This window comes from Tinamus guttatus, unplaced genomic scaffold (assembly GCF_059628265.1).
Source record: "Tinamus guttatus ecotype Peru unplaced genomic scaffold, ASM5962826v1 Tinamus_guttatus_pri_ptg000909l, whole genome shotgun sequence".
In the NCBI taxonomy this organism is placed as follows: Eukaryota; Metazoa; Chordata; class Aves; order Tinamiformes; family Tinamidae; genus Tinamus; species Tinamus guttatus.
The window spans coordinates 365,065-379,137 of NW_028289443.1; positions in this window are offsets into that span (position 1 = coordinate 365,065).

Consider the following 14,073-nt stretch of genomic DNA (forward strand, 5'->3'; position numbering starts at 1 on the left):
ATAATCACAGTCTTGAGGTGAACTTGAACACTCCAAACACCATTCTCCTGCCCAGTATATCCCACTCAGAGGGCAATAGCGCGTCAAATCCACCTTCAGTCCAGCAGACTGACAGGACCACAGCAAGTCCTTAAAACATACTTCCCAATTTGTTTGGAGTGAAGGTCATGTACCTCCCTCCTTAACGGGAAAAACAGCTCTGAGCTTCCTGAAGCACAGTTTAATTTTTCAATTTTCTTTGCAGCCTCTTTTATTCTTAGTGAAAGAAGTATTGTTGCACAACTTGAGGCCACAATTAGCAAAGTGATATTCTGCCAGTTCCTTAGTACACTGTATACATTTGTCATAAGACATCAAAATAATTGTCACTCTGGCTCCATGGTTGCTGCTGCATGGGATTTGTAAAGTTGCATGGAAAATATTATCTTCTACTTTACAGAGAGCATCTCCTAGCTCTCAGTGTTTCCTGATCATTACTGACAGCTCCTATGGCACAATGGTCACCTCCTCCCCAGCCAAGCTTCTCCCAAGCTTTTTGAAACAAACCCAAGCTGTGAGTTGCAGGTCAGTGGTTACTGTAGTATTGAGAAACTGCTTTTACACTGTTTCATAATAGGAAAATGAAGTGCCACTCAAAAAGCTCATAAGTTTTAGAATAATTACAAGGAAATATGATTTCATAGTCTAAAAGTAGCCCACGTGATTCTTCATTGCAGAACAAGCTATTAGAAAACTGCCATGGTTAGCACTAATAAAAGCATTAGATGGTGACTGATACTAGTAGACTTCAAAACAAAGTCAGGACTTTAGAAGAGCATGGATTGCATATTGCAGCCTGAAACGCAGGTTTATATGAACTTCAGTTCACTCAGTTGCCTGAAGCTGATGGGTCACAGCAGCAAAGAGCACAGCTTGGGCTAACTTTTAAACAAAGCTACATCACAGTGCCAACATGTGCTAAGGAGGCAGCTGGCTCATTAGACCAGCTGAGCAGAGTAATGAAGGATCGGATCAGGACCACTGTTGTAGCTGAAAACACTAGTGAAAAAGAGTTCCTCACAAGCACCACAGCTCACCATTGCTGGACTGTTTTTAACAATATATTTTTCAATTCCTTGTAAGCTCCGTCTAAAGGATGTGCTTAAGGCAATCTTACCCTTTTCTGCCCTGGCTAAAGGTCAGTGCCTGCAAATCTGAATCCATCCCTTAAGGTATGATGTGTTATGGCATCCAAACGGTGAGCAATACTCTAATGTTAACAGTTCTCTTCCCATTCACTTTCTGGCCTTACAGAGAGGCACTCACAAGGTGTCCTCATGTCTTCTTAAAAGTATGAGAAATTAAATACATCTAAGATCTGTTCGGAGAAACATACTCTTAAAAGTATAGTTAGCAATAAGTTTGGTGGTGGTTCGCATGAACAAAACAACCTTCTGTGACCAATGGAAAACCATTGACATTAAAAGACACTCCTCCATGACTTGGCAGTCCTGCCTGCTTTCACCCACACATGACACTGCCTTACTAAGCCTCTGTTCTGCAGCACCGGTCTAGCATTCCCAAGAGGCCATAGCACTATCATTGGATTCAAAACATGGGGAACCCAGAAAGGCCTGTGTGTAGAGGCACATCATTTTACAGCACTTTTTAAAATTCAGAAGCAGGTACAACAGTCTATGTACATATCCATGGTCTTGGCTTAATTATTTCTGTAAGAATCACCTCTCTGACAGAACAAACATAGCTTTCCTTCTTTTCCTTCCATCTCTGCTGCAGTGCCTTTATAAAAAAACACTTGTGAAATAAAGGGGAAATGTTATCTCACAGGATGCCAAGAAGTTCCATGAGTATTTTGGTTGAGCTTATGATGTTTCTGAATGGGTTTCACAAGACCATTCCTGAATGTCATCTGTTTCAGACACCTAATTGGTCCAATGAGAAAAGACATATTATCCTTCCATTCCAACTTCTAATCCTCACTGAGAGCAGTTCCTACCTAAGGACTATACTTGGGGGAAAAACTTTTATACTGTATAGTCAAAAGAGCAGAAGGAAGGGAGCAAACTCCAAAGCATCTGTTGGGAGGTGGCAAGACACAAGTCAAATTCAGCTTCTACTTAAATTACATCTACTTGTGCCCTCCAAATTCTCTAGCCTCTAAGAAAGGAAGAACTGATAAGAAGTTTCATCTGTCCTATAATTTTCACAGTCTTTTCTCATTTAGCTGAGAGTTATTACATACATCCAATTCTTGGCATGATGAACAGCAATAGTTTATTGAACAACTTCCCAGTCATTTCACACAGATTGTGTGCACCTGTCTTGAACTCCCTGCTTTCTCATTCACTGTAGAGAAAGTCCAGAGTTTTAAGAGCATAAACTGACAGTATTTGCTAGACATTTTTTCCCCTCAATCTTCCTAAAAATAAAGAAATCTATCATCCCTACATGGCAGCTTAAAATTTAATATCAATCTGGACTGGGGGGAAATAGGCTCCACACTTCATTCAATAATTCAATGAGCTTTTCTTCCCTCTTTAAATTTTTATCACCCTATGCACACCCCAAGAGAACAGATATTGAAACAAATAAACACAAAAATGAAGACACCTACAAGCATGAAGGGCTAGTGAAGTATCTGAAGTATTGAAGTGTTTTGACATACCCCATGGCAATAAAAAAGTGAACCGTAAAATATGTTATTTCCCTCATTCGTCACAGCTTGCTCCCATGACAAGGGTGACATTATCCTCTGGCACCAACAGTCTATGTTGCTTGCGGTGGGACCAGTCACTTATGTTTTCCCTCACTTGAAAACCTGCCCCACTCCTTGCTCCCTCAAGTCCCTGGTCCTGCTGCTCTCGAAGAGGTCTCGGGTTTAAGAGCAGATGCAAGGGGGGTTGGAGAATGCTCTACCCCAGTACAGCACACTGCAAATCACAGCCTTTGAAGAGGGAGACAGTTTCTGTTCAAGGATCATTATTGTATTCAGATTTTATGCTGTGGAGTTTAAGAGCACTAAATTGTAACTGCCATCTTGAGCTACTTTGTTGGGTTGAACCGCCAGGCCTTCTCACATCCCCACAGATTTACCATTGCACATCTTTAACCCATGAAATTCACCTGCAAGTCAGTAAATTCTATGTCCAAAAGACAAATCTCCGTGTGTCCACAAGCAGAACAGCTTTGCACCAAATCGTTCCGTGTCTCCGAGTTTTGATCTTGAGGAAAAACAAACTACTCTTTCTGCCCACACCAGCTGGAAGAAATGTTCCAGTAAAAAAACCTCCTACTGCTTGAGACTGGAGTACTGTGAAGCTCCCAGGTCTCTGCTGGGATCAGTGAACGGGTAGCATTGCTGGAGCAAACGGCATCGAATAAATGTTCATATAAGTGGCCTTCAGACTCTCTATGTTATTCAATAGGTTGTTTGAGCCTCCAGCTGTTTCTGGAGGCCAAAATGATCCTCACTAAGAGCAGAAGTGCTTTTACAATACTGGTGCCTGCTGCCTCTGATGCAGAAAGCTGTTAAAAGCAGTACATGTTACAAGTTAGAAATTTGCCTTTCCACTTCCCTAAAGGTAGGAGAAGATTTTTGGGCCCCTGGAGTAGCACAGATACTTTAACAACCTCTTAAAAAGGAGCTGAAAAGAAGCTACAGTTCCTGACCTATGAAGTAATCTTAACTTCCATGGGGAAATGAAGACTTCTGGTGATTAACTGGTGTGAGCAAGGTGAGAGAAGTGCAGCCGACCTTGGGATTTCCGCAGCAGGGAAGTGGGTGAACTGGCAAAGCAGCTGCCCAGAGGTTGCAAAGCAAAACTGATCTTCTCCTGGGAAGAATGCTCTCAGACAGATTTGAAGTGTTTAACTTCAGGAAGATTCACTGATTTCACAGACAGCCAAGGAGAAGGGAAAAGGCAGAAGATTTTCCAGCTTATAGTCTTCCTTCATTTTCATACTTTCAGACCACTATTTTCTCCTTTCCTCCTTCCACAAATGAACTAGAGTTTATATTACAATCTTTCAGCTTTAGAAGCATAACTTGATTTTAATCGCAGTAATGCTCAGGTACTGCTTTACAAACTGAAGCATGAACACAGGATCACTTAAGTACTATGACAGCCCAGCAAGAGTCCCTGAGAGCAGCAAAAACATCCCCTCTGCCAGAGGCTGAAGTGCTTAGAAATGGATGTTACATTCCTTGCAGCTCAGGGAAATTAAAATTCCAGTTTTTCTGAATTTGTAGGACATTCTACCATCAGAGAAGAGGACAGAGAACCAACCAGAAATATTGTACGCTTACAGTCATTCAGTACATAGTTTCCTCATCTCTTTTTTGAGGATGGATGCAAAGTCTTTTGCTGTTTGCATAACTCCATGCTTGCCAGAACTTTCACCAAGGAAGACAGATCTGCCCTCTGGATGAAGACGGATTTGCACATGGAGATGCATGAGATGAAAGCACTCAGGACCCTCCTGGCCCAGTAGTAAAGAACCTGCTCTAGAAATGACTGCAGGACTTAGGGGAGAGGAAGCAGGTGAGAAAACACCTGCTAGTTAGTGGTGAGGGTACACATCTGGGAACACTACGTATGAGCTGAGGCTCAAGACCCACTACCTGTATTGGAGTAGCACTGGATTTCTCCCAAAATTCTTAGATGAACAGGATGTTACCTTGTAATGGTTCCCAACATAAACAACCTACCACTAAACAGTGATTAATTTAATTACATGTTTTCCCGGTTAACACTTCAAGCTAATGATATGTAACAAGATGACAGAATTATTACTAGCCAGCAAAACATACTCCAGTCATTATTTTTATAAGAGGGCGATTGAAATGTTTGTCAAAATTTTAATGGAAATTGCTTTTTTAACAAGCACATTTTTCATAGAAAAAAAAATCTTTCTGCTAAATAGAGGTAATCTGTGGTATATCCAGAAAAAAATCCGAATCACTCACATCCATCACTCTTTCTAAAATCCTGCGAGTGCTTAAATCAAGAGGATTAAACTTGACAAGAACTGATCAAGGGATAGGATTTCCTTCATTCACTACAGATATTGCTCAGTTTTTCATGCATCCAAATCAAATCAGACTCATTAAACCAAAAGTGAAAGAATTTGAGAAAGAATTACATCCTAAAAGATGCACTAGAACAGATACCCAGCCTTGTCTATTCTTGCTGGATGGGACTGGAAATCCGCTAGAACTGGGAAAGTCGAAACTCCTCAGCACCTCTGGATCACATCCAAGTGCTTGTTGCCCATACTGGTCGAAGTGGCCGGCTACAGGGAAAGGGGCTGCCTCCGACAGCGATGCTGCTTTTCCTGCTGCTGTCAGAAACCTATAGGCATGCCTCAGATCTGTCCTTTCACCTCCTCTTTGGTGAGGAAACTGAAGTGGAGCCCTCCTGTGTTAGCAAAGACTAACACAATATTCCTGCAGCAGCTTCAAGGTGTAGGTCCCTTCTAACCAGACAAAATCCTCTTCAAGCAATGTGCCTGTCTGTGCAGGCTTTCATATAGGATTTGGCTTCTGTGAGCTAACATGTTTCTGTACTGGAGTCACAGGCTGTTCTCGCCCCATGGCTGTAGGACCATAGCTGGTAGCAGCAATTGCAGAACAGAAGGAAGCAGCTGGATATTTTCTTCTGGTTTGTTGTCTGATCCTAGTAAAATAATGCTACTTTATACCTAAGTAGAGATGCTTGATTTATATAATTAACTTATATAAAGTATTTCAGATGAAAGAAGATGGCTTCAGATGGAAAGAAGATGGCTTTTTGTTTTTTAATGACTAATCTGTCATCAGCAGAAAAATAGGCAAACTGGAAGTCACTCTTTGTGCTTAAGTACTTTTAATCTTATCATCTGTATGCCTGGATCTAATTAAAATCAGTAAAATCACAACACAGAATCTGTGAATAAACTTATATTCCAGAAGACTCTTCCCAAGTGAAGTCAATCAGACTTCTTCCCCTGATTCATAACTCTGTTCCCTCAACTCTTCTTTACTACCATTAGTACTTATGTTATTTTACTACCACTAGCGCTCTTCTAATCTTTAAGAAGTGCTGTGTTCACATGGCACAAAATCTCTCAAAACAAATATACCTGTAAATACTGAATCAGTGTCAGCGAAATATTTCTGGATATAGTGCCACCCTCCTTGACTCAAAATATGGAAACTTGAGAGCCTTGGTACAGCTGGGCTGTCTGATTAAAAGTTTTTGGAAGTGACTTACAAGGTCGGTGAACACTGCCCTGTTTATCAAAAGCAGCTAAGTCTTCTTCAATGATTTCCTCGTCCTCATCTGTAATTAAACACCAGTAAAGACAAAGCACAGATGAAGCTTCCATTTGTCTTCAGCAATTCAATAGACTTTCTCTTGTGTGCTGCAAAGCTGGACTGAGAGGCTCCTTCCTGAAGGTCTCTTGGCAGTTTGTACCATTGGGTCCCTGTGTGAGGAGCTGCCAACTTTTGATGTCCCAGAGTGAGTGAGTGGGAGCTGAGGAGGAGCCCACGTCACCAGTAACCCCACTGAGCACCGGCACCAACCCAGGGAGGCTGCACAGGATGCTGCAGTGGTGGTAATCTGCTGGGACTTCCTCGAAACCTCCTAAGAAAACAGTGCTTCCCTGTGTATCTGTGCCAGGACACAGCCTCCAGGCTGGGGAGATGAATTAGCCGTTGGGCAACTGCCTTTCTTTCTCCATGAAAGATAGAACAGCCTGCCATAAACTGCAACCTGTAGGCAGCAAAATAGCTCCCTTTGCTTTAACTTCCTTCCTCCAGCAGTGTTTTCACCGAAGCTGGCAGGGCGCATTTTCTGTCACTAAACCCCCTTGTGTAGAAGGGCTCTGGGACAAGGCAGCTGCCACCATGACAGACCAAGAGGACATTCGATGTTAAGCTCCTGCAGCCACCAGATTCTCTTTCTTCTCTGCTGTTCTCTGACACAGTTGGTTATAAAAATACTTTGCAGAATATGTGAAATATGGAGGCACTTTCCTTCATATGTGGTGCCCTGCGATGAGAACACCAGTCCAAGGGAGCGTTTTCAGAGACTGACTGGCATTTCACAGTTCATGATGTTGACGTGACGTTTACATATGCTTCCCTTGTAAATACTCTAACATTGCAGAATGCATTTGAAATCCAGACAGGTCATTCACAAGCCAAGTTTTGATTTAATTTTAGTTGATGTCCTGTATAATGAAGATTCAATAGTGCATCTTTTTAGGGTGGAGACTTTAGGGTGAAGGGTAGTAGGTCCTGCCAGTACAGGGCAGCAGTATCAGAAAATCTAAATGTAATGTCATTATACTAGAAGAGATATTTGTGTGCTTTTTCAAAAGTTAATAGAATAGAAATATGTTTCCATGTTTGTTCATAACTTGAGCTTTACTTTCAATGAGACAAATGGAGGAAAATCAGCTTCTGCTCCTCCAATTCCAAATTACATCAGCCTGAACAGGAAATGTGGAGTCCTTATAAGAAAAAGCCGCTTTACTGTAAAAAGCTGCAAAAGGTACAATAGCAGAGAGAGTATGCTGGTGAAATTATATTAGATTGTATTATATATCAGTCAGTCATCATATGGTTAACTGAAAGTTCTTCTTATGAATCTTCCTCTGATAAATTTCTAATTCTGCTAAGCATTCCTGAGTGGGACTGTTACCTGATACCATGTTTCACGTAATATTTTTGAGGTAATCTGTCTTTTCTAGAACAGACTTCGAGCTGTTACATCCGTATCAACTCACAGAATAAGTTCCACAATTATTAGAGATTTAAGGACAGGCAATGTCTACAGAGGGTCTGTACAGCACGGAAACTTGCTGTCACATTGCCCACACCAGAGCAGAAGAAACGCTGCCGTGTTAAGAGCTAGCTTTTTATTCTGTCTCTGAACAACAAGAAAGTTGTACTCTAAACAGCCACATTATCTTTGCAACACAAGTATGTCTGCCTAATATCTGTCTCTGGGTGAGATAGAGAATTTGCTAAATCATTGTATGCTCCAGAATAGTGCAGTGATGTTACTGGAAAGCCTAGTGCTCATTTTTAGATAAATGAAGTAATTGCAGCAAAAAACAATATTTGTCCTAAGAGGTTGAGAAATACTATGCAAACCAGCTTAAATGAGGCTCTGCTGATGTACTTTGTTCAGGCACAATGCAGCTCCAGACCAGGCCAGCAGAACTCACAAACTTCTAAGCCACTCTGGGAGAGAGGAGTTTGTTGTAATGGATCATTTTTTAAACAAGAGGGTGTTGTTAACCTTTTTTATAACAGACTCTAACAAACCCCAGCCAGTACTATTGGACTGGGTTTGAGTATCTGTAAAAGATATATACACATATATATATATAATCATATAATCATTATGGTTGGAAAAGACCTTTAAGATCATTGAGTCCAACCATAAACCCTTGAACATTCTGCATGCTAAACCATGTCCCTAACTGTCTCATCTACCTGTTTCTTGAACACTGCCAGGGACGGTGACTCCATCACCTGCCTGGGCAGCCTGTTCCAATGCTTCACCGCTTTTCCTGTGTAGAAATTTTTCCTGATATCTAACCTGAACCTCCTCTGATGCAACTTGAGGCCATTTCCACTTGTCCTATCAGTAGCTATTCTGAAGAAGAGACCAACCCCTACATCACTACAACCTCCTTTCAGGTAGCTGTAGAGAGCAATAAGGTTTCCTCTGAGCCTCCTTGTTTCCAGACTAAGTAACCCCAGCTCCCTCAGCCATTCCTCATAAGGTCTGTGCTTCAGTCTCTTCATCAGTTTCGTTGCCCTTCTTTGGACATATTTGATTTGTTTATATAAATACTTGCACATATTTATAAGACACCAAATCTTGTTTTTTTGGTTTCTACCAACTTCTTTTTTTTCCTTTTATTTGGCTGCATAGCTTAAAATCCCACTGTGTGCTATGGAAAACCATTGGCTTTAGGGGCTGTAGGCTGGAGAAGATGCAAGTGATGTAGCTTTAGCAGTGCAAAGGCAGTCAGTGTCAGTAGGGATTTGTACTTTATGTGAGGAAGGGAGCGATTCCCCCATCACAGCTGCCAGTGCCACAACACCAAAGCATTGGATCAGGAGAGAAAAGACTCTTTTTGGTTCGACTGCTGCTGTTCACATGCAGTAGGGTTATGCTCCTGCTGATGTGCTCTCTCTGCACTAGGGAGAGGTGCTGCTTGGCTGGCGTGCAGCGATTTTAGACAGGAGAGCTCTTGTAGCTGTAGATTTTCTTCTGCTGTCAGATTTTTCTCAGTTTGGTAAAGCTCAGCCCACAGGAGAGTTTGGGTTTTATCGAAAGTCCTTTTGGCCTATCCTTTGTCCTTGATCTGAGGACATTTATGGGGAGGGAGTCACTGACCACAGCATGTGAGCAGTGCCCTGCTGGCAACCTCATAGCTCTGGGCAAAAAACAGATCAGAGGGGACAGTGCTAAGAACAGAAATATTTCCCTTGCCTCTGCGTGCATGCCTGTCTGCCTGGCCGTGTCAGTGTCTTTTCTTTCTATTCTGACCAACACAGAATGAGAAAAGAAATGAGAGTTTCAAATTTATCTTCTTTAGGAAGGTTCACGTATCAAGTTAGTACTAAGGAGAAAAATGAATAAAGCCTTGGAAAGGAAAAGGATTCTCCTTGTTGGCATGTACCTTTTTCGCATCGTAAAGGCACTGCGCTACCTAAATCCTCAGTCTTCCAAGCATTGATACGAAGGAATGATTCTATGCCCATTGAATCTCTAGAAATTATTAAATTTGAAATTGTACAATCATTAGCAAAATTCTTGTAGTACTACTTGCAGGAAAGCTTCACCACTAGGGAGCACCAGCAGACAAAGTATATTAGAGATTTCCTGTTTTGAAACCAAAACATAAATATGAAAGAACAGTATAGAAGCCATTTGATCCAGATGTAATAAATACTCAGAGCTTTAGTTTTTAAAAACTTGCTGCTGAGAAAGTAGATGAGTCAGGAGTAATAGGGCAAGGGATTTTATTTGATCAATAACCAAGATCTGTAAATTGATACTAATCAGGAGCTGGGCTGAATCATCTCTGCAACTAGTGGATATTCTTTTTCCAGTTTCCATGGGATTGGTATCTTTTTCACAATCAAAAAAGACAATTACCAGGCACTGAAGGAGTCTTTTTCCACTGTATATGAACCGTATAGGTGATATCTGAAGTACATTACAGAGCTGAGAGAACGAATGCCTTTTTTTTTTTCTTTTTCTTTTTCAGTGGCAGATCAGGATTAGAAGTTCCTGACAGTGTTTGAAACTGTTTCAGAGTGAAATGAAAAAAAAAAATCAAAGCTATAGGTCAAATTCCAGTCTATAATGCCAAATTGTCTGGCCAGAGATAGTAGCTAACAATTCACCTTCACACCTTCATTCATTCTCTTATCAGCAGCACAGCTATAGGTTCTCTTACCCTCGCTTTCCACCTGAATTGGACAAGAAGCATGAGCATTGCTATCATATCTATGCACAATTGGGTGCCATTAAGGACCATTTCAGACTCAGCTGTGAAACTTTTCTGACAGTTTGGTTGTAGCCATGTATGCTCCCATCAGTCTGATCTCAGAAGGGCATTCAGGAGCCTTTAGGCATGAATGCCGGGAAAATCAGGCTCAAGTTGATACAGTCTCAACTCCTAAATGGCTTTGTGAATGCACACCAAATTATGTAACAAACTGATCATTAATGTAAGATTTAATATCTTGTGTTCATCTTTCAATCCTAGAAAATGGGATTAGTTTTGATTATTCAGCAGCTCAGGATCCAGTCAGTTTACAGTTCTTCTCATTCTTTATTTTCTTCATCTCATGAAAGCTGTAATGTCATCTTTTGGGAAGCAACCTTTTGCAAGACCCACTCCGGTTCCTACAGGACAGAGAAGGCTGATTGCAGAGCTGTTTACTGCTACAGGGGCTTTACTGGGCTTTTCTTCTGCAGCTAAATCCATGATTGCAAGTAAATTCTCCAGACTAGCATAAACATGCAGTAGCTGTCGAAAGACGCAAGTTGTAAGCATCTAAGGAACAGATTAAGTGGATGATGGTATACTGAACAGCCTTCTGCTGACATGAAGATTAGCACTTGCTCTCTTGCAATTCTAACAGGCACCAGGGCAACAGGCTACCACAATGATGTTCTTGGCGTCCAGGTGAGCATCCTCAGTGTACCGCACTGTGCACAAGCCGGGAAAAAAACACTGGTGATCTCACAGTGGGAATGGCAGGTAAACACTGCTAGATGTAGAGTTTGCCTTCAGGTATACAGCCCTGAAGAGAATAATGGTGAAGGTCAACCTGGCTGTCTCTCTGTATTATAAGCAGAATTCATGCTTGACAATTTATGAAAACCCTTTTTGTTATTATATGGAAAATAAATGGCATTCATCTAGCTCAGCATGGTAGCCCAGTTCCATCTGGATTAAGGTTCCCCTACAGTGACAGGCTATTTCGTATCTTGTTCTTCCCCACAGTCCTAGGACTGTGATAAATGTGTTCTTCATATCAAGAAAAAGGATAAAGGAACTCAGGAGGAAAGGTCCTGCTCACTTGTGCGTTGCAACGAATATTAAGAAGATACATGCAGAGGGCTTGTTTGTGCATTGCAGTGTTTCAAGGCTGGGCAGACGCACCAGTCCCCTCTCTGGGCACTGCTCAGCTCACTGTGCCATTGTGTTCTGGGGGGCAACAGGAATTAGAGCAAGAAGTGAGGCAGCTGAGAAGCTGAGACCTGAGAAGATGAGAAACTGACACCAGGAGTCTATGTGAAGTAGGTTTGTACCTCTGCAAAGCTAGACAGGAGGACTCAGAGACCTAAAATCTTGAGGGCTGCTGACCTTTGTACATGTGCCTAAAAATGTAGCGCGTAAATAACATCCACTACAGACACAAACCACTTCAAAAGATAAGAGTGAAAATCAAGGTGCGCACATGGGCAAGCTTAGCTGGGCTCATTTGGACTTTCATCCTGAAATATCCACGTATGTGCTAATAGACCAGCTGGCAGTGAGCTGAACATCAGCTACCAGCATCCAAGAACAGACAGTCTACTCTAAAGAAAGGCTTGAGTGAATCATCCTGGATCTTTCTGAGGGCACAGACTCCCCTTTCCTGCCATAGAATCATAGAACACTTAAGGCTGGAAGGGACCTCTAGAGGTCATCTAGTCCAACTCCCCTGCACACGCAGGGTCACGCTGTTTGCACGTGGCACAGGACTGCGTCCAAGTGGGTTTTGAAGATCTCCAGAGAGGGAGATTCCACAACCTCCCTGAGCAACCTGTTCCAGTGCTCCATTGCCCTCACTGTTAAGAAACAGGTGCCCTTCCCCTGTTCGGGCTCAGCTCTCTCCCCTGTTCAGGGCACCCTCCACCCTAGTCCCAGCAGCCGGAGCTGCCCTGGAAGGAGGCAACACTGGGGAACATCCCCGGTGAGGGCGAGGGGCCAGCGCCAGCAAGACAGAGTGACATTTGCATGAGCGCCCTTCACCTCTCCCCCTGCAGAAGTCCCAGCACCGCTGAACTTGCTGTTCTGGAAAGGTGTGAGAGAACACCAGACAGCCTCAACTTGGTGCTAATGAACTTGGTCACGACTGTGTCACAGTAAAATGGTTTTAACACCATTCAACTTAGCTGACTTATTTTTTGATTCATGTTAGTATGAGTGGGAAATTTTTAACTTATATGTGTTTGCAGTGATTGACAGGCTCATGGGGTTATCTTAAGATATCCTACTATCTACCTCAGACACCTGTTAAAAACAAGTTTGCAGTAGCCAGTTCTTGTTCAGAGGTTTAATGAGTTCAGCAATCATCCCAGTAGGCCAAGGCCCATTTTACAAAAATAAACCTAGAGGACCGACAGTCAATTAAGGTAGGTTTCTGTCCCCTAAGCTGGTCCCACTTTAGACAAAAGATGATTTATTCTGTACCTGTTCTCAGACAAATAGAAGACTTGAGGTGCTTCTATAATTACTAATGTTCCCTCTTCTGGAAGCAGTGGCTATTTTCATACCACAGCCCAATAAAGGAAATGCGAGACGCATCTGTGCTTTGTTTATAGCTCCATTAGCCTTTCTTGAACTGTAAATTACTTGGCAGCAGCTAAGAAAGAAGGGAAAGGCAAGGCTGAATGCCAAAGGAAAAGTCTGAACTCCACAGCCAATTCATTGCTTTCAGAATTCAAGACCTAAAGCCATAGTTCTTTGAATAGTTAGTCCTTATAATTATAAAACTCATTAGTGGAAGTAAACACGTTTAATAAATGTTTAATTGTAGAAGAGCGCATAGTGAAATATTAGGAGTGCTTTATACGATTTTAGCTATGACTATTTTCTGTGGCAGTCTTTACCTTGTCCCTTTCCTATTCTTCATCAGTTAGTAAACAAAAAAGGGAAGATAAAAATGGGTTTAGAGTCTGTCTAGGACACTTGAAATCTTCTGAGAATAAGGAGAGCTAAGAACAAAAATGCATGCATTTTCCTCCCACTTCCAGCCACCTGTTTTATGCACAATGACAACGTTGGGAAGAAAACACAAAAGAGGTAGCCTAAGGGGTGCAGTGGCAAGAAGCACAGTCCCATAATGGCTCTGGAACATTACAAGTAGCATAGATGTGAGTAATTGCATTAATTCCCTTTAATTACAAGCTGTGACCGGAAACAGGCTGCTTCCAAGAAACATGACACACCACCAGTCAAGACAGATTTAGAAAGTAACAAGTATATGGTTAGAACTTTATGATTACAGCCACAGGTGGAATGACAGAGGTATATAAAAACTTGTGTCCTTGTTCTACAAGTCACACACGGTTCAAGTAGTGGGACAGGTAGCAGGTCTTTCAACGCACAGGGAGCCCTACAGAGGACATTCTCAGAGGAAGGACGAGTATGGAAATATTACTTCACTGTCCTTCCACTGAATGACTAAACATCATCTTATGGAAAAGTTTTAGAGACTGCATGTTACACCATAGTGTCTGCAGGATTGCAGAAAGACAGAACCATTCTCACCATGGACAAGAT